The sequence below is a fragment of the Tympanuchus pallidicinctus genome, unplaced genomic scaffold (assembly GCF_026119805.1).
Source record: "Tympanuchus pallidicinctus isolate F22 unplaced genomic scaffold, pur_lepc_1.0 scaffold1, whole genome shotgun sequence".
Lineage (NCBI taxonomy): Eukaryota > Metazoa > Chordata > Aves > Galliformes > Phasianidae > Tympanuchus > Tympanuchus pallidicinctus.
In genome coordinates this window covers 39245975-39268220 of record NW_026294618.1, presented here as the reverse complement: position 1 = coordinate 39268220, position 22246 = coordinate 39245975, and the positions used below count along the sequence as shown (strand labels likewise).

Below are 22246 nucleotides of genomic sequence, written 5' to 3'. Positions count from 1 at the left end.
ACAAAGTTTAAGGGGAAAGAAGATCCTGGCCAAGTGCCTGTGTGGTGCACTTCCACCTTTCTGGCCTTTAATAACACTAGGCAGCTGGGAATTGATTTGGAAAGCCAGATAGCAGACACAACTGCTTAGCTGGAGGCATGCTCAGCTTCAGCTTCTATTTTTTGGTGAAGCTCTCATTTATCCTCATAGTCTCTGAAGTTACAGATACTTTGAACCCAACTGCTATTCCACATAAGCAGTATTTTATGTATAATCAACTTCTTTATTACATAACAACCAGCAACATCTGAAAGCTTTAAACATGTTCTAACATTTTCATGATAGCAAGGAAAGATTTATGGACAGAGTAAATATATTTTATTGGCCCAATGATGTAGTTGGAAAAATGCAGACTTGATTTTGGGCATACAAAAGTTTTTTACGTGTTTGTAATAGAAACTGCAGCACTACTGCTTGATGTTTGCTGTTTCTCTTAGTTTAGAAGTAGATCTTTGGTTCCTGAATGTTTGTCTGATTTCCCAGTGCTGTGGGAAAAATGTAGGTCCCTGTGAATCTCACCTTATGTATACCATTAGGTCATCACAGCTACTTTATGCAATTATTTTAGTATACTGTAAAGTTCAACATAAAATTAAATACCTACATATTTCATAATCTTGCTTTAGAATCATCATAGTACATTGCTTTACGACATTGTATTTGAATAATATCTTATCTCAAAACTCTTCCTGAACATTCATAACCTTTTACTTCCTTCCCTAAGTTGCATTTTTTAAACTCAGAATAAAATGTTTATTTGCTTTTAGGGCTCTTCTCTGAAATTTTCTCCATAAAGAGAAGGAAAATACACCATCTGGGGCATACTTTGTAGCTGCTTATTTGAGGCAGACCATTCAGAAGGAAGTAAATCTTTCCACATTTTAGAGGTTTGTGAGGGAAGGAATTTATCCACATTTAGCAGACACTGGGGTAAGTACATTCTTCTGGAAGCCACAGGTTTTGGGGGCAATAAATCCCTCCGTTTCTATTAGACAGGAGGCAATAAATCCTTTGATCTCTATCACACTCAATGATTTTACTCCACTCAGAATGTCCATATCACTGAGGTACTGTCTTCATTTTCCCATTTCCCTGGGTTCAATTTATCCTCCTTTTCTGAGTTATTAACTTTTTTTTTTTTTAGTTAATTGATCGTACTTCTCCGCTGTTCATTATAGGGAAGGGCACTCAGTTGCATTATCTGTTAGGAAAGAAAGAAAATACATTTTATTTTGTTTTGTACTTTCATCATCTGGATAAGAGAGTCTGAAGTAATACCAAAGTATTCACTCTCATAAGTGAATGATTCTTTCTCAAAGACACTGGTGCACTAAAGTTTCTTGAAATAAGATTTTCTTTAAAGAAGGGTCATTTTAAACTTCTGTCCAATTTCAGTTTCATGAAATGAATTCATCGGTTCAGACTTTTCCTTCCCTCAGATTTAGCAAGAAGCTTCAATTGGTTTTATGTTGGACTGAAAAACATTAGAAATCTAAATGCCAAGTTGAAAATTCAGAAGGAAAAGATTTTGCCTATTAATTCAACTGTGTTTTTTCCTTCATAGAAGATGGAAAGGCAGGTACCCTGCAGTTTGGAGTCAGGAGTTGGAAAATAAATCTTACTGACATTTTCTGGCACTACGGTATCTCTCAAATGTTCAGGATGTGCCTTAATTTTATCATTTTTCTCCTCCTCCTGCTTTTACAAGCCCAAAAGCATTTTCAAAAATCCATTCAAAACATAATAAATATGCACAAAAATGCTCTTTTAAAAGTCCATCCACTTTAGATGAGAAAGACAAATCTGCAACAAAACCTGCAACTTCTAGCACATAAGCCAATGAAATACACAGAAATTTTAGGCTACAAAAGTAGATTTCTGTCAAACAGTGACACCCGGTGGCCAGCCGAGTTTAACTGGCACGTAGTCTGATGCCGCACAAGCCCTGTACCTACTACTTCTACTCCTGGAAGACAGAAAGGAAAGTTCTTTCTGGCAAACAACTACCTAACTAGGAGTCAGAGTGAACATACAACAAACGAAACAAGCACGTGGTTGGATATATAACGCCTAAATATACCAAAATTATTTGTGCTTTTTTTTTTTTCTTCTGTTTTCCAGTGTTTCATAGCATCTTGTTAGCCATAAATACAAATATTAGCTAACTGAAAATGCTAGCATCCTCCATAGATGGGCCAGATTTGCCACTCTGTATATAAATACTGTGCCTCCTGGCATTGCCAGTCGTGCCTGTCCCTGCCCAGTCTCCCTGACTCCCCAGAGCCCAAGACCCCATATTCACCCCCTGGGCCATCATCCCCTGCTCTAAGGGTGCCACAGACCCCACAGCCCTGCCTCACAGTGCCCCAACACTCAGCAGTTGCAAACCACAGTTTTACAAATGAAACTGTCTCTGATTTATCACTTTCCCTAGGGGGGGAAAAAAAAAAAAATCTGAGAATTAGAGACACACTTCTTGAGCTTTGCCAGAGGAACTTCTGCAAACTTCTGTGAACAACATCACAGAGCGTAGCATAGATTACACTCCAGCCCATACTTCCATGAGTCATTTTTGAAGGATCTTTAGATCTGAAGCTGTCACTGGCAAAAAATTCTTTTACTTGAAGCCGTATAGGGTACTGGTGAGAAGTGGTGAGCTCTGCTCATACAAAACTCTACAACCAGAGGTTGCTCACTGAAGGCACAAAGAAACTGGTTCCCTGCTTCACACGTTCTGCCTAGCTCCATTTCAAATTAATGCACTAAAATAACATTGGAAAGAACCTATTTCATTGCTTGATCAAAGAGTGATTGGCCAAGACACTAAGGAGGAGAACTAATATTCTGTTACATTTTCTCAACTATGCCTTACCCTGTTATCTCTGCCCCTGACTTCTTTATATCCCTAAATGGATGGCAGAATCAAGTCATGTTGTCTTATATATGTCATGTCTTAAATAAGTCATGTACAACTTACTTGCTATTGTAACAAAATAGTTTTCTATAATTCATGTTTTTCTACTTATATAAAGAAAAGTTATGAGATTAAATTAAAGATGAGTGCAGCTGAAAAAATACATATAAAATGGGAATTTCCTAGTTTTCCTCTCATCATCTGAATCATACTGTTATATAAAAAATAAACGTTATCATAAATATATATATAAATGTTATACTACGTCTCACAGCTGGCTATGAATGCTTCATAACTATGCCAGGCAATGCTGTTACAATAACAAAAATATATACTTGAAGTCTCGGAAGAGATTTAACCAATTTTAAAAAAACTCTCATGCATTTTGTGATCTATATTGAAAGTATTTTCATGAAACATCAGGATACTGGGAGCTCTCATCAACATTAGTACTATTCATATGTGCTTTATTAACTCTTTCTGCTCTACATATGTTAAAATCACAATACAGTGATAACGTTAGCCAAATCCTTAAAACTTTGCCTGTCAGTACAAACTTGAATGTCCCTGAGGAAAGAATTTTCTGAAAGATAGCAAAAGCATTAATGGGATAGCTTCTAAAATTGCTTCCAGATAAAACAGAAGAGCTGATGTTAGCAGCACTCTGAGGTCCAAATCTACACCCAAAGCAAAGCATTAAACAAATAAGAGGACAACGATATCTATGTCAAGAAAAAAAGCAACACTGCTTTATATTAATTTTTTCCATGCAAAATCACTGGGGATTTGCTTTTATGATACTCACAGCTCTGCATGGAAACTCAGTTCTCAAAGAAAAAGAAAAAACTGTCTCGTATTTATTCAATCTTTTTTTTTTTCAGTTTTTTTTGCTACTCATATTTTTATTCCTTGTATATTTTTTCCCTCCTTGTTAATCCCCTTTCCTTCTACTGCCAGGTTCCAAGTCTGTTCCCTTGACAGTCTGTATGCCACAATCCTCTTTTCTCTCTGTTTCTATCCCTCTTCATTCTATTCTCCCTCCTTCCTCCTCACTTTTTATAGTTCTCTTTCTAGTACTACCTAAAGCTTCAACCATCCTTCATTGTACTTAAATCTTATCATGCTGCTAGTTAGTACATATTTTGAATGTCCATTATAGTCTCAGATTTCCTAAACTTTAGTGAGTAGCTATAGCTCCAGGAAATTTCTGAAGCTTTCTTATGTTATATTTTTGCAAGTTTGGCTGCTATAATTGAGTACTTTTTTGTGTCTTCTGCATTAGTATTCTGCTTTTTGTCTTCATTTTTACTGTCGCTTGGTGTTAACTAGTTGGTTGAAATATTTAGTGTAATTGGACAAGGCGACTTTTTTTGATAGAAAAACAGAGCCCTAAAGGTCCCAAATTCTGTAGCCTCAAAATAGTCACAGATCTTCCTTCTTGCCAAATGCTGCCCCTGGGAGAGAAAATTCATTTTGCGCTCCATTAGGCTCCACTGTCTTCAGTTTTCTCTGTCATTCCTGCCTGTTTCTTTCTCCAGCCTTCTTCTACAGGAGTTTCTGCAGTGCTTAGCATCAAAAGTGCAGTACTTCAGAAGAACCTGTCAGTGCAAGAATTTTAATCTGCAAGAATTACACAGCAATACCAGCTTGGGGCAATGTATCCTGTACACAAAGGCTTTTTATGTCTGGATGTTGGTCCCTGTGACCAATTACCAAAGCCATCTTCCTGATTTATTTTCATCATGACTTGATAACATAGTGGTGGTTACAAAGACCTGTAACATTTCCATTCTGCTGATGCACAATTTTGCTTTAACATGCAACTCCAAAAATCCTAAATAATGTCAAGGAAATAATATATATTTTCCTGTAATTCCAAGAGAACATGCCTCCTTTGTTCATTTTATCTCAACAGTACAATTAACTAGTATAAAATATCATTAAATAGTGGTGAGGAATATCACATGTACATTTTATTGTCTTAAGGTACTGAAGTATTGCACAACATCATTATGCAGCTAACTGCCCTTCTGAGTTGACTACACTCTTCATGATGTTGCAGCAATCTTGTTTTTGTGCTGATTTTAAGCAATACACTAAGTGAATGCATGGCTGATAGCCCATGAGATACACAGCACTTCTAATGTGAAAATCCCAGTGTTGTCCAATCCCCTCATCAACATCTTTCATGAAGATTTTGAACAAGACCAGACCCAACACAGACCCCTGGGGGACACCACTGGTTACAGGTCTCCAACCGGACTTTGCAGCACCAACGACGACCCTCTGTGCTCTGCCAGTCAGCCAGTTCTCAACCCACCTCACTGTCCACTCATCTATCCCACACTTCCTCAGCTTTCTTATAAGGATGTCATGGGAGACAGTATAAAATGCCTTTCTAAAATCAAGACAGACTACATCTACCACTCTCCCCCCATCCACCCAGCATGTGGCAACATCACAGAAGGCCACCAGGTTGGTCGACCTCCCCTTGGTGAACCCATGCTGACTGCTCCTAATAACCTCCTTTTCTCCCAGTTGTCTGGAGATGGCCTCCAGCACAAGCTGTTCCATCACCTTTCCAGGGACAGAGGTGAGGCTGACTGGCCTGTAATTACCCAGATCTTCCTTTTTGCCCTTTTTGAAGACTGGAGTGACATTGGCTATCCTCCAGTCTTCAGGGACTTCCCCCATTATCCAAGACCTCTCAAAGATGATGGAGAGCTGTTCAGCAATCACCTCTGCCAGCTCCCTCAGCACACGTGGATGCACCCCATCAGGTCCCATGGATTTGTGGACCTTAGTACTGCCTAGGCACTCATGGGCCTCCTCTTTCCTGACTAAAGGGAAGTCTCCCACTCCCCAGACCCTCTCACTAACCTCCAGGATATGGGAAACCTGAGGGAGAGGTGATTCTGTGATTCTGTGGGAGCCTTTTCACTGAAGACGGAAGTAAAGAAGGCATTCAGTATCTCTGCCTTCTCAGCATCCCCCATTACACGAACACCTCCCTCACTTATAAAGGGGCCCGCATTCTCTCTAGTTTTCCTTCTGCTGTTAACATACTTTAAAAAGTCTTTTTTATTATCCTTTATCACTTTAGCCAGATTCAATTCCAGGTGGGCTTTAGCCTTCCTCGTCGCATCCCTACAGGCCCTGACAACATTCCTGTATTCTTCCCAAGTGGTCAGACCCTTTTTCCACATTTCATGGACCTTCTTTCCTTTGAGTTTGCACATGAGCTCCTTGCTCATCCACACAGGTCTCCTGCCACCTTTTCCCGATTTCTTGCTCACCGGGACACACTGATCCTGAGCTTGGAAGAAGAGCTGCTTAAATGCTGACCAGCTCTCAGAGGCCCCCTTACCTTCTAACACCCAAGTCCACGCGATAGCTCCAAGTAGGTCCCGGAAGAGATCAAAGTTAATGGCACACTTCTGTTTGTCAGGATCAGCATGAATAACATAAAAGTTACATAACATTCTAAAAACATTCAAAAGATTAGCTGTTCTAATAATGGGGGACTGTCAGGACTATGAATAAGCAATGGAAAAAAAAAAGAAAAAAAAAAAAGCCTTAACCAATTAGAGGGAAATAGAAATATTTCCATGATTTTGAAGCTGGATAAAATTTTTTCACACATGTAAATAATAAAATCACTGACCATTCATTACAATCCAGGACACTATGTTTCCACAGTGGAAATTCTATTTTAAATTTTTGTTCTGATTTCAAGTTTTAAATCAAAGGAGGGTATCAAAAAATTTGAACAGAACTTCCTTAGAGAAAATTAATTTGGATCATTTTATACACTTCATTTAGTTTCCATTCAATCATTTCAATATATGAGTATGTATATAGATACTGGATATGTAATACTTATCCATATGCAGTGCATGTTGCCTAAAAGTTTTCACATGCACATTTGCTTTATTGCACAGTGATAATACAGTAGCATCAAAATCTGCAAGTCTTTTACAGCAGAAAAAAGCTTGAAACTAAGCATAATTGGAAAGAAAAAGAAAGAGTTGTAATCCATCAGATAGCTTATACACTATTATAATTTTCGTGTAGATAGGTAGATAAAATATAGAAAGCTAAAAACATTCAGAATTGCGCAAAGGTAAAATGGCAAACTATAAGAAGTTACCTTCATTGAATGCCATTGACACAATTTGGGAGCCTGCCATAGTTTTACGCTGTTTATTAATGAATTTTGTTTTATTTTTACTGTTTCTAAGGGTATATAACTCCTGATTCAAAACTAAAAGCAATTTTTAGAGGACTTTTGAATTCTACTGTTTTTATTGCTATCTGTAGTTCTTCCATGGCTTTAACTATAAAGATTTATGCCTAACAGTAAGGCTTTTATGCTTAACAGTTTCTTGCCAAATCCTGTAATATTACAAAAAAAAAGAAAAAAAAGAAAAAGAAAACCCTAATCATTAAAAGTGAAAGTAATCAGTACTTATATGCACCATGATCTTAGAAGACTGTCTCCAATGAATTACAGCATTGGTCTCTCTGGAAGAACCCATTATCCTGCACATAATTGAGTGTTTAGCCAACATATGGGACTTTAAAGATAAAATTGCATTTAACGCCTGCTAGAAGAACATCATCCAGTCAAAGGAGGTGATTAGCTACTAGACAGCAAATCAGGGCTGTAATTTACTGCAGTAAATACAGATGGAGACTAGATAATAAATTCTGAAACAAAATGAACAGACTTATAATTGTCACTTATAAAATATACTTCTTGTCTACTGAGGTCAAATCTACAGCTGACGTATATTCTTATTGTTTTGGGGGTTTTGGTTTACAAAAATAAAAATAAAGACTCTTAACAATAATTTTTCAATAGCCTGGTTAGAATTTAAGTAACAATTGTGTCAGACTTCTTTATACAGCAATCTTCCCCTTAAGGATAATTTGAAATACTTTACAAAAATTTCATTAAAGTTATAAAAGGAATTCATAGAATCATAAAATCCTTAGAGTTGGAAGGGACCTTTAAAGGTCATCTAGTCCAAGTCCCCTGCAAGGAACAGGGACACCCACAGCTAGATGTGAACACAGTTAATAAAAATGTTTGAAATTGTAAGTACTGTGTTAGAAGTTAGAAGACAGCACACAGAAGAGTGGCAAGGATCTCTTTTCTATTTTTCTGATAATCTGTGATAAAACATGACCATGATGATTTGCTGCTCTACACTTTGGGTTTTCCAACCTGTAAAATGGGGACAGCAATATCAGCTGGGATAGGTGGTGACTGCCAAGCACATTCACATGACAGGATAATTGCACCTCCAGGGATCCACAGATGGCTTCCACAGAGCTGACTACAAATGCAGTCCTGCAAGAAAGGATAACATCAGTAACATCCTTTGCAGACAAACATGGCCTTAAGCATGGTGTCAGCTGGTGATCAAATGGCTCCTTCACAGCCGTCACCTGCTAGTGGTTATTGGATTTTTTTACCAGCTAAGAAGTATGGCGTGCTCAGGATATCTACAAGCAGTTTGTAGGAAGCTTCAGGTCTTCTAGGTATAAAGAAGAGTAAATTATGTAATTCTCTGAATTTATTATTTGAAGAATTTTCACAATGTTAGGCTCATTCCCTTCCATGAGCTCATATTTAAGCACACCTCAAGCATTTCCCTAACCATTTGTGCTATGGTAGGATCTGCTTGCAGATGTCCAGATGTGATTGTCAAGGATAGTTTGAAGAAGTAAATTACTTGATATCTAATGGAGATGTACACTGATACTACTTTGAAACTATTTGAAAACAATGTCAGAGCCTGATATGGTCAAAAATCACTTTGTCATAAATAAATATAATTTATCAGAAAGCACTGTCATCATGAATATGATAGCAATTAGGTACCTTAAAAAACTGGGTGATTATAATCCATGCAGGGAAGATGTTGCACACAGAAGATGCACTCAACTTCAAAACAAATGTAGGCTAACTTATTTGTTCTGGAGCGATACAGAAATAAAAGTCCCAGCTGTTGTAAAAATAACTTCCTCACAGGATATTCTGAAGAGACTGATGATCCTGAAGAGACGGTGAATAGATGATCTCCATAGGTCCCTTCCAACCCCTACTATTCTGCCGTTCTGTGACCCTGGGAGCTGCGTTAATGGGAGCTCAGGTAACATTTGGTGGGTCCATCATAACTTGCAGCTGCAGGATCAGAGGGCAGACCTCTGCAACAGCTCTCTTTGCCTAAGAGAACTGCTGCGAAGTCCACCCTGCAACTCAGAGGAGACTGATAAAGAAGGGCAGTAACATTTCATTTTCATTAGCAGTTTCAGCCCCAAAGGAAAGTGAAGACATTTAAGGCTTTATTCAGCTGCAGAAAATTAGACATCTGGTGCCATTCAAAAGGCATGAGGTTATCTGAGACATCCTTATGCGTCAGGACCCTGAGGATACGTGCAATCTTCCAGAGTGGCAACTGGAGGCTGACAGAATACTGAAGGGCACCTGAAGCACTGCGAGGTGTCTGCGGGTGGTCAAGTGAAACAGATCCCAAAGGCAGCAAAGCTGGTCCTGTCTGTTCAACCTTGAAGCCAATTTGGAGAAAGCAACCGTATCCTTATAAATAAAGTTCTTCTTCCAGGACATCAAAAATTTGCTGACCCATAAATGAAGAATTTGCAAAAAGGTGAAAGTGCTGAAAAGCACTGAAAAACATTGTAGCAAAATTGAAGATTACTGAGATTAAAAATAAGTCTAGTTTCCCTTAGACATGAGATGCCAAAGCAGAAGAATGATGTATTAAGGAAGCATAAGAACGCAAGGACAGTGGCCCAAAACTATGCAGGGCAGTAGTGAAGATCCTACATGCTGTCTAGAATACAAAACATAAGTGCCAAACAAAAAAAGAAGCTGCCATGCAAAAAATGGATTGTCAATTAAAATGTGTGTTTTAAAACCATGCCTGTGGCTGTGATTTTTTTTCCTGAAATTCTTTACAATTGTGACAAAACAACAAGCAAACAAAACACAAAGCGTTCCCTCAATGTTACATAAAACTCAATGGATATTTGTACCCTTCATATTGCCATAATCTACAAGATCACTAATATTGGTGCTTTTGTTTCTCCCACATCAGAAAAAATTCCTCAATTTATTATTATGTACACGTGAATTACCAAAATACTAACAACACTTTACACCATAAAAGTTCCAAAAATAAATATTGTCTTTTCATGGAGAAGTCTGCAGAAATCATTCCCCAATTTCAAATAGCAGACCCCAAATGCAATGTTTTAACTTTTAACTTTTCATTTAACATTACCACAGTTCAATAATACATTTCAAATTATTAATCATAGAACATCCCAAGTAGGAAGGAGCTCATTATTAGTTAATTCTTAATTAATTTTTAATTATTCTTACTGCCCTTCATTGGGAAAAGAATTGGAAAAGGATGTAGAAGTGGCAGTGAGCAACATTCCAGCCATCCAAGTCGCAAGTTGACTCATGACTGCAGTCACATTATTCTGTTTTTATGACAAACTTGAGATCCAGAACACTCTCCCTTACTGCATCTTCTCCTTTAACCTTAGTATAAATTTTGTAACTGTAGAACATTCTGTGTCACACAAAGATGAAAGAGTTTTTTTCTTCCTAAAGTTGTCATGGACGTTAATGAAGCCTATACGATAGAATCGCTGCTTAGATACAGAATTAATAAATGATTGCATCTCGTGCTGGAAAGCTTTGTGGGTGCATTTTACTAGAGGGTATATCATTATGCTTGTGTGTCATTCATATAAAATGTAAGCTGACATGAATTACAGTGAATGGGAAAATGATAAAAGTATGGATTTGTATGCAACATTCCTTTCAGAATTAAAATAATCAATAGGAAAGCAATTAGGGATGGCAGAAAAAAAAAACATACAATTCTTCTAATAATAGAAATAATTATGAAGAATATGTATTCAGAATTTTTTCATTTTTTATATATATTTTTGCAAGCTTTTCCTATTCTTTTATGTTTTCTTAATTAATGAGGGCACTTTATTGCTGCCAAGGCAAAGATACGATCTCTGAAAGGGATACTGTAATGACAACGGTAGGATTTTCAGCCTGCCACTGGTTTTAGGTGACTAGTATTTTAGGTGACAGTAGGACACAGTGTAAGGATGTACACGCAGTGAGATACCCAAGCTCTCTCATGTACTGAGGGTTCTGCACCTTTACATCCTGGAAGTCTCAGGAAGTGAGCTTACCCTTCCTCTTGGTAGAGTTAACTAGCACACAGTCATGCAAGGGTTGTGCCATATTTTTTTGTCAGAACACTGGAGGGTCCTTTGCTGGCTCATTCAAATACTGTTTTTCATTCTTTTACAATCAGTAGATGCCAGCACAGAGGCATACAGCTAACAATGTTGGCATTGTTGCATATTATAGATCCATAATTTTTATTTAATAGATTCTATCCCATTGCCAGTACAAGCAGTACATGAAGCATCAAGAAAAGCAAGTAAATATCTCTGATAATGAAATATACTTGTCCTTGAGATCTGTCATAATCCAGTGCTCAATGTCTGGAGTACATATAGATACAACATGATCCTGCTCTCCTTAAGATGAAAGAAAAGAAGATCCCCTGTTCAAAATGTTTGCACTGAGCTTGAAGGCAGGCTGAGTTGCCTGAGCTCAGAGACAAATTTGTTGCTAGAATTAGGTGTCCTAGTGTTAGGTGTCTAACTGTAGCAAGACTTCCCAAGTTACATCAAGTTGGGTACCAACAAAACAATGCAAAAGACTACTGGGGATTGACATGCAGTTTAACATGTTCCCTGCCATGCATTATACAAAGTGAAGATTTTAAAAGCCCAACTTTTGTACGCTGATTTTTAAAGCAGAAAGTTTAGTTCTGTATTAGTAGAGTTTCTGGGCTGGCCTTTTGTCTCTCAAAAGGAGCGTCTTTTAAAAGTGTCTCTCCCTGGCATCCCCACTTACAACACTGGTGGACAAAGCCCTCAGAGTGGCTGAATGGAACTCATTTTGGATCAAAACAAATGTAAGGATTCCTTCCAGAATTAGTTTGATGTGACTCAGCTGCTAAGAGGCAGCCAGTCCTTGGGAACAGGTGGGACACAGTTTGCACAAGAAGCTAGAAACTTCAGTACTGACTTACTCACTCTACACCATGCATGAGCCACACTGAGGGCCAACTTAGACCTACACAAAGACGACTCATTGCAGTAAGAATAACAAATAGCATGGCTGATAAATAAAGAAGTACCTAACCACAAATTCCACTTCAAGTTAGTACTTAGAGTTAAATCCAACTCTGAAAAGACTTTATGAATATATTCTTCTTGTTCTTTCCATCTTTTTGATCATATCTACACTTTATCATCAACCCTTGCCTATGCATACAGGTGTGTATGTAGCATAGCATGATCTGCAATTTGTTTTGTTGTATGTAACTTTCATGGATTTCTAAGGTATGTTTTGGAGCAGTGAAGTGCTTTTTGGAATAAGAAAGATAGAAAGCACAATTTCAGAGATGATACAGTATATCCTCAGTATAGTACTGTATCTGACAAACCTTTACAAAACAGCATTGATCTCAATATGTCCCCATCAAGCAAGCTACTGGGAAGTCAAAAGACAAAGAAAAATTATATTGGTGAATAAAGAACACCGAAATTTGTATGATTTAGCTGTCCGCTCTGTGTTTTACAGAAGATACACTGAAGAGATGAAGAAGCCTGAGGTAGGTTTTGGTTTTATGTCACAGGATGAAGTAGGAAATCTTTCCTTGTACAAATGTGCATCTGAATATGCAAGAATATTATGCAAGTGCTGAAAATGCTCTCAGGATGCCAATTCAAAAACCAGAATGGGAGGGAAAAGGAAAATAAAAAGACTAGAAGAAAAAAAATATTGTTTTCCACATAATATTCCCATTCTTAATTAACAGACACCTTCACATTCTCTGTTAAGCAATGGGAGCCATCGAGCAGAGGAGTACCACAGAGTACATCATGGTGCTGCAGCCAGCAGCAGATGGAGCTCTCTGCTTGCTTTTGAAATACCTTTTTCAAGTTTCATTTCGCTTGAACACTTTTTTTTTGTTGCTCATTACAGATTGTCTAATATATTGAAAATATGTTCAATACACTGAAAATCAGAAATAACCCGAAGCAGAAAAAAAGAAATCATAAGGTATTGACTGTGTGACAGTACCACATTTTGTTTTGGATATTCATGCCATATATGATCTCTAAAAAGCCACTGTTGCTTTGGCCTAATTACAGTACAGTCAGAGCAATTTTTTCTGTAGTTGGATCAGATCCAGAATAACGCTACATCTTCTAAATATTTAATTAATGTACTTTTAATAAAATGTACCTTTTTAATAAGAATTTGGCTACTCATTAATTAGTATGAAGGAGATCCATCTATCCCTAATCATATTGAGCAAATGATTACATGCCAAATTTTGTCCAAGGTTTAATGTGAATGACTCAGCATTTTAAAATACTTGTTCAATACAGTTTTTCAGTGAGGTGAATTTGAATTACAGCACTCACCCGGTAATTATGTAGACCAAATGGTTTCTGTCTTCCTTAAAGTCATTACAGAAGAAGTCAGACATATGCTTGGTGCAAGATAGCTGACAGAACAGGTGGTGGCATCCTTTTATGCGACAGCATCACCAGCAGGAGTCCCAAGATACAGGTGCACTGAAGTCTGAACAACTGAACGTTTGCTGCACTAATTTACTTCCAAAAAATATCTTAATCCCCAGGCTATAGACACAGCCTGCTATGAGGATTTTGAGAAAGTAAAGATAGGATAGCATTCATGGTTTCTGCAGGTAGAACAGGAAAGAAATTAAGGAGTTGTGGGATTGGATAAAGAATATATATATATATACAAGGTATCTTAGTTGTGATGACCTTCACTAGAGATTCTTGAGAGGAATGGCTCCTCACTTCTGACCACTTTAGCAGATCTCAGCTTAAATACCTTAGAAATGCACATTTGTTCTCGATTACTTCATGATTGATTGCGATTATTGTAAATATCTCTTTGGAAAATAAAATCATTTCCTTTTCATTACATTAATAACTTCATAACTGCAGAGGCAAAAAAAGAAAAAAGAAAAAAAGCAGGTTGTGATGCATTCCTGTAGGTAGTACTGCTATTTTTACATCTACAGTCTGGTAGCAGAGTATAAAAATCAAGTAGTACTTGGTACTGTGCAGGTGGAGCAAGTTTCCTGCTTCTGAAAGATTTTCTTTCTTCAGTAGCAAATGGACTGTGGTTAATCTATAGTAACCCAAAAGCTGATGCCCTCAAGAGTAAAAGTGCTGGGAGCAGCATTGCTTGAGGAATTTCAGGAAAATAGGTAGGAGAAGAAACAAGTTTCTGAGATTGTCTGGGATCAAGTTAAATACAGAAGCCACGTAACTAGCTAGGTAGTAGATATCTTACAGAATATGCTGGGCAGGTTTGTTAGCTTTGCCCTTTTGGATTAAATTTGAAAAGAAACCTCAGTCTTAATTCTGACCTCCTGGGAAGAGACCTGGTTTAAAGAATTTGCAGAGTAGTAACTGGCAGAGAGGGAAAATCCAGTTGGCTGCCAAAGGCTGCTGAGGTCTGCTGCAGGAATAGGTTACAGAGGGATCATGATGGTAGAGAAATTGAGCTTTTCAGACTGGAGAGACGGTCGTGTGGATGCTGAAGCCAAACATAAAATTGAAATAGCCAATTCAGCTTGGAAAAGCCTACTTAAATACTATTATATTAAATTCCCTGAAAGGAGAGTTAATTCTGAAAATACCTGCACTGTGGGGTTTTTGAGTCTGCAAAGTGAAATTTAAACAGCAAATGAGCATGAAATGCGATTAAGTATTTCCCCCAAGAATGCTTGTGTTCTCCAGCTGTTTATCACTAGAGAATGTGAGTTTCTGCACAATAGTTTGCCTCCGTGAAAGAACCACACACTGCAGCTGAATAACACAGTGTAACAATTTAAGAAAAAAAAAGTTATTTGTTTGTTTTGGTTTTTTGTTTCTTTGTTTGCAGAAAAATTGAGAAACTACATAAATTTTTGCATTATGTCTGTATTTGTGCTTTTGGAACAACAAAATTTCACATTTGCAATTTTTGTGGAGAAACATGCAATTGCAAATCCTACAACCCTAGCTGGCACAGAATATATGCAATGCACTGGCAAGTAGGCATCATAACACTGGAAGCATTTTCAGAGAAAAAGACAGTTGGTGCAGACAGGGATGACAATGTAATAACCACTTACAAATGATTTATGCACACTCAATCTGGAACGTATATTTCCCAGCTGGAGAACCTGTGGTTAAAAGGTACAGGCAGTTTTTACATGAGTTACAATGCGCAGAAAACCTTTACAGGATAATCTCAAGCATATCTGTAATTATTTAGATTACGCATTACTGAATTTCAGCTGACTTTTACATTCGTTTCTGGGAGATCAACCAAACTGCCTGTGTACCTGCATTAAGGTCATACACCTATTTTTAAAACCTTTGCATCTATCAACAAAGAACCTGTGGCCTCAAATAAGTAGCAGCCAAACAGAGCAGCAAAGGTGCAGTGACAGCAGGGATACCACTCAAGAGTGACAAAAACAAAAGTCTTGCACCCCTGTGAGCATCCAGGCTGCAAAGGCCATGCGTGTTTCCACCTAATCCCAGAACAGACAAGACTGTGTACCATTGCCTCCAACCTTCCATAAACAGATGTAAAGTCTCTTAACATTGTCTAAACTCCTGCAGTTAGCATGAGGAAAAGTATATGAATACAATTAAAACAGTATCAGTGCTTTTCAATCTGTTTTCCTAATTAATTCTGGGCTGCCCTGAGTTTGGGACTTTAATGTGCAGCACATCTGCAGGTCTGCAACATCAAAGCAACAGTAAAGACAAAAAAAAAAAGGAATTAAATTAACATCCACAAAGCACCTTATGGCTAATAATAATACATCTAATGAATGTAAGCTTGAAAACAGAGCAATATTAACAGGAAAATACAGTATTAAAAAATATTTCCATGCTTCTTCACATGATGGTTTTTCAACTTGTAATGGAAATGTATGCTGTAATACACTTTAATCCCCATTAATAGCTGGCATGGCTTTCATCTTTCTCCCTGTAGCACGGTGGCCTCTTTCTTTGCTTCACCTGTGACAGAAAAACTGCCTGTATCTTTATTGCCTTACCTGCTCAAGAGTGTTTACAACAAGCATCTACTATCACTTCTGGGAATTGGCCTTGTAGGTGGCTCATTTTTACAATAAAAAAAAAAAATGAGGACTCACTGAATAATCAATCCACATCACTTCTTTTTTAACAAAACTGAAGAGGGAAAAGGGATGTTCCCTTGTATGCCATTTAGTGGACAAGCATGTTGATCACAATAGCAACCTGGGCCAGGGCTAAAGGATGCTTCTGACTACAGAAGGAGAATTGATGCCTTTTTTAGGAGTGCAGAGAGACACAAGTGGTGCAGGAGGCTTAGATCACAGCAGATTCTGTAGTGGAGAGAGGAAAGTGGCACTGCTACAGTTTGGTCTCTGTTATGGCAACAAGACATCCTTTCAACCCTATCTCTGGCTGTCTACTAAGTGAAGTTATACTGACTATTTTAATTAAATTGTTTTATTACATGAATAAGAGTTCCAGAATGAAAATGCAGAAAACCATCTGGAAAGTTATAGTAGGTATGAGATCTGAACCAGAATTTTTTATCCAATTATTTTCTACATCTTTTTCTGTGTCATGTAACATTTCTGTGATCTTCACTTGTGCCTAAAGTGGAAATGCATGAAGTGCAGATAAAGCTTCAGAGAGTGACAGAGAAACATGATCTTGCTGGAAACAGATTTGAATTATACTTGGATTTTGATCAGTAAATGTTTAAGACAAGAAGTATGCAATGACACTGAATTGTGTTAACAATTTAACTAGAGCTTACCAGTAGGACTGAAAAAAGTAGCATAAAAATTGCACTTCTATTTCTGAACTAATCAATATCTCAGAAAAAAATATTAATCACATTGTACAGTCATTGGAACATAAAAACAGCAAAAAAGATCTATCTTAGTCTGTAAGACAGAATTATCAGGAGGTGTTCTCAAGCCAAACATTACTTGGAAATAACTACCCAAACTATCAGGACATGTCAGCATGCAGGTTCTCTTATTTCACCACACTTGTTGCTCACATTATCTTAGCCTGTGCTATGGCATACATGCAATAATTGCATCCCAGCTGCACTGCATATGCTACCTCTTAAGACTGTAAAACAGCAATTCTGATTGAAAATATACACTGTCTGGACAAACATTTTGCTTTACAACATAGTTTCCAAGCTCTTTCTGTAGAATAGATCTTTGCAAGTGGGTTTGCAAACCGGAGAACAGAGTGATCTCTTCCCATACAGTTGAGAAGGAAGTGTAGAGTAGTTTTTGTTTCCTTTGCTTGAAGAATAACTGTGAGAAATCTGGAGATGTGGTAACATCTCAACGATACGAATAACCACAGCCAGTAAATCAATCAGCACAGCCATTTTATCTTCATTGACATATTCTACTTCTAAACACAGTGTGTTTAATTAGGGTCACAAAAACACAGGTAATGAAGAAACTCTCATGTGCCTTAAAGCAGGTGTTCTTTCAAGTACTGAGGGCTGCTCTGATTATGCCTGAAATACTGAGTGGAGTGTACCGAGTGATTCTATTTCAGCATGAATGCCTGCTCCAAATAACTAGTTGGCTTGCGTGAAAAAGAACAAGTAGAGGAATGTTTTGCACATTTTGTGACATATCCCTTCTCTCTCTAGATGAGAGGTTGCCATGATACAGATGAGACTCCTTGGATAATTCTATACTCATTCTTCTTTCTTTTTTACTTTTTTTTTTTTTTTTAATTATCTGGGGAGCACTGATCTATTAGAACTATAATGTTTAATTGACAGTTTGTTTTGTTTTATACCAAAGTAAATAAATGTACATGGAAACCCTGTTAAGTATAAGCCTAGAATTTCTCTCCTACTCTTGGAAGAGTTCTAGCTGTTGTCAGTGGCATTTTTGAGTAAGACAAATATCTGAGCCCAGTATACTGTCCTACGTCATAGATGGGGAGACCTACACCTTTCCATAGATTCCTATCACCATTGCAATTACCCCTAGCCTCCCCCCCTCCAGCTTTTATGCATCGCTTGTATACTGGGATTCTCTTTCAGGGGAGCAGCCTCCTCCTATACTTGGGCATCTACCTTAGAAACTCATTCAAAAGGAGCATAATCCTAGATTGACTGACTTCTGTTTTAGACTTTTCAATTTATCCTTTCCATTTTGCAAAAGAAAATAGCTCTCCCTTCAGTTATTTAATTAATTTTCTGTATTCAACAGACCAGCATTTTACTATTTGGATCTCAATTTGTACTACTGGAGAGCTAGATTGTCTGTGAGCAAATCAATCATAACCAACAGTTCTGCTGGTGAATAGCCTGCAGCAGTAATGTGGCTATGTTATTTCTGTGAATGGTATTTGGGTATGAAAATCTTACATTCATTGAATATTTTTATGTGTCTTGATCTTACCAACCCCAGCAGCTTTTTAGAAACCACTTATAATTTGCAGTGAATACCTTCTATCAAAACCAGCAAGTAAATGTTTAACATAAAATATTTCCAAGCAACTATGATAAAACTTGTGTTCTATACCTTCTATTCTTTACTGGAACCACTGTTTCTGTCAGCCCTTGAACTTCCTTAAGTCAGAAGCTGAAACCTAGCAAGGTAGGTAATTATCTCCTATCAATTTCCACTTGCTCCCTTCCACTAAAACTGTCACTTTTATGCAGAAGGATTATAGAATATAATGCATCTGGAGAATGCTACAAGAAAGATCTGCCGCAGCTCATTTCCCAAGGCTGTAAGCGATCACTCTGAGAAGGGTTTTTTAAAGGTACCTGAACATGGAAAAGCATTTAGACATATCTAAACATAAGGATGGCTACACATTCCTGATTCTTGAACAAATAATTGTAAAGATTTTGTGTCTGCCAGTGTCTTACTGCCTTGAAGCCTACAGTGTTTTAATCTATTTGAAGGCCAATATAAGCAGAAAAAAAAAAAATTATAGCCTTCATAGAACAGGCATTTTAGCCTGTCCTCTACCGGATACAGAAGTCATCCACAACTTTCAGGCACCTAGCTGACAGAGCTCAGGCAGAGAGCAGCTGGTTGGAAGTGATGCATTAGGAGAGCTAGTAACACTATGACATCTCTGTGTCAGTCAGTCACCTTCCATTCCCTGGATTCCTCCATTTCTTTCTCCAGTGTACAATCAATGAATATACAGATGATATAGCATATACAGGAGTTTGGCTGGTGTAATATTTATACTTGAGTATGAAAGAAGGATGCTCACCCTATCCTTGGCTCATGTGAGAAACTCCAGTGGGGTTTCGACTGGCAGTCAGCTCTTAAATGGGTCTAGAAGAGGTGGAGCCAGGCTCCACACCTTCCTGCAGCACAGGTGAATTGCCTTCACCTGTGCTTCCATGGCTGATTCATTCCTTGCTTCAGATGATTAATCAGAGGTTCAGGCCGTGATTCAGCAGCCCCATGCACTCCAGTCAGATGGTCCTTGAGCTATCAGAAGCAAATATGAAGAGGGACAAAAAAGAAGTAAGAGGAGGATTAGCCCTTGAGGTAACATTAACATAACCTGTCAAGGAAACATAGACTAAGAGGTCAATAAGACGAGGCTGTAAATGTGAGTAATCTCAGATGGCCTGTTTGTTTCCAATCACCATTTGCGATGCCCAGACTAACAGTTGTTATCCACATCTACACATATTTTAAACCTCATGTATTCTATTACCAATCCATGCAAGTCATTATTTTGATCCCAACATGTTGCTCTCACAGACCATATTCTCTGATACATCACTGCACCCACTAGCCCTGCTCAGCTGAGCCCTGGGACCTGGGCTTACCAAAACACCTGCACCTACCAAGTCCCTCATAAGACCTGGGCTTTAATTTCTCCTGTAATTTTCCACAGAAGAGCATAGCAAGTATCTCCAAATCTTCCCAAAGTGGGGAATGAGGAGGAGTTCAGTCTCCACTGACCATGTGTGTTATTCTGCAGTCAGTTCTGAACACCAAGCTGTAGTACAGGTGTTTATTTCTAATTATGTCTGTTAACTAGAAATATCTTACTCAGAAATGCATGTTATGTAGAACAGAATGGCAAATACCACCATCTTCTGATTCAGAATAAGATTCAAAGGTGTTCTAAGGTGCCATGCCCCTTTCATCTCTCTATTAATAATTACTTGGCTTCCAATAGTATCTCATATTTCTAATTCCAAAGGAACTAAAGAACTTGCAGACTCTATTTTCACTGTCCAATAAGTAAGGCTCTAGTAATACATAAAGGATAAAACCTCAGGGCGGTAAGCCATGAGAGATCTGTGCAGAGCTGACATGGATAAAAACTGTGTGCATGGAACAAGGCCAATAAATACAAGAACTTTCAATGTTTGACTTCTAAATGTTTCTACTGGCTTTTTGTGGATAGGTTTAATGCTATTATCCATACCCTTAACAGAATATTCAATAAAGTGTATCTTATAACACACTCTATTGAATAGTGTGTACTGACAGCTAGGGACTACTGCTCCAACCCTTCCACTGAAATGAACCAATTGAACCAATGTCATTTTTCTCCAACTGAAGCCTTTCCACCTCATTTTTATCTCAGTGACAGCTCTACTCCAGTAACCACCATTTGCACTGACAACAATCTCATTCCACCACATGCTCCACTAGTCAACAATAGCCACTTTTATTAATATAAAGTAGTTTCTGGGAATTTTGTTCACAATTTCACAAAAAAAATGTAGCTGTATCAGATGAAATGTACCTTCCTCCAAATTGCTTCAAACTTGTCATCTTCTTTTCAGTTGTAAGTGAAGGATCTGAAAATTAGAGCCACAGACTCTCTTCAAAATGTATTTATTTATGGATGTGTGTATTTGAGGACAGTGCTGTGCTCCGCATTTCTTCTTATTTTACTGTTTTTAGTTAAATTCTTGCAAACCATGGATGCAATCCTATTCAATTCCTTTCCATCTCATAATCCAGCTGAAAGCTAGGCAAAACATTCCTGCAGCAGAAAGCCAATGTAGATGTTAACAGAAAGGGAAGCAGCATGAGAGGATGCAGAACTTCAGGGGAAAGGTAGTGGATCACTGAGAGACCTCACTGGGCAAATTTACTGGAATGGATGCAGCCTGACTGAACATTAATATCATAGCCATCCATTAGGGACACATGCTAATTATCTGGGTCATCCCAACCCGCAAACATTTAATCTCTTGTCCACTAAAGAAATACATGCTTACATTCCAGATTCGAATTCCAAGTATAATAGTTAAAGGGAAGACACAGAAGGTCTTTTCAAAATCTTTAAGGTAGAAATACATAAATATGCTGATTTAGAATCAAACTGGTAAGAACAGATATTACACATGATCTTAGCCAAAAGGCCGAGAAATGTTATCATACAAGTATAGTAAGGGCAAAACACAAGACTTGTGTTATATGAGCAGCTATGGAGGCGAAGAGCAGTGAATCATGAAGAAACATCCTAAAGGCAGAAAAATGTTTGGTGCCACTGTTTACAGTTAATATTATCTTCTATGAGTTTGTACAGATAGAGAGATGCTATGAAAATTAAATAGAGAGCTTCTGCTTCTTCACATTTTGGCATTTCACATTCTTTCTGCTGAATGCATTAAGGAATCTGCCCAAAGGCCTGTGTGCTGGCTGAAGCACAAAAGCCACCTTGGAAAATTTCAGAGGTTTATGAAAAAAAAAACAGGTTATGTAACAGAAAGCCCATCTATGATCATCCTTTTCCCTTCTGAGATTGCTGAACCATTGCCTTACTACCAGACTCTCCTAGGATCAGTGTACCTCTCCTCTTGTCCAAGTAGTCATAGAAAGTAGGAAACAGGAAGATTAAACAGAAAGAGAAGATTAGAAGAGAAAGGACTAACTGTCAGATCAACTGGAACACAACTGTTTAAGGCTTCAGTATTTCCATCCTTATACGTATTGTTTCCTTCTCGCAGATTTGGTTCATCCGTTTCTTCATTGTCTCTGTTATCCCAGCGTTTCCCTCCCTCTCCCTTGCTCTTTACCTGCCATTTTTCCTTTGTATTTTCCCTCCCACTTCCTTGTCCTCTTT

At 37.9% G+C, this 22246-nt stretch overlaps 1 pseudogene; it reads right to left on the bottom strand.

Moving 5' to 3' along the window:
- Positions 1-21442: 21442 nt before the first annotated feature.
- Positions 21443-21554, bottom strand: LOC128090191 (uncharacterized; annotated as a pseudogene).
- Between the last annotated feature and the right edge of the window lie 692 nt (positions 21555-22246).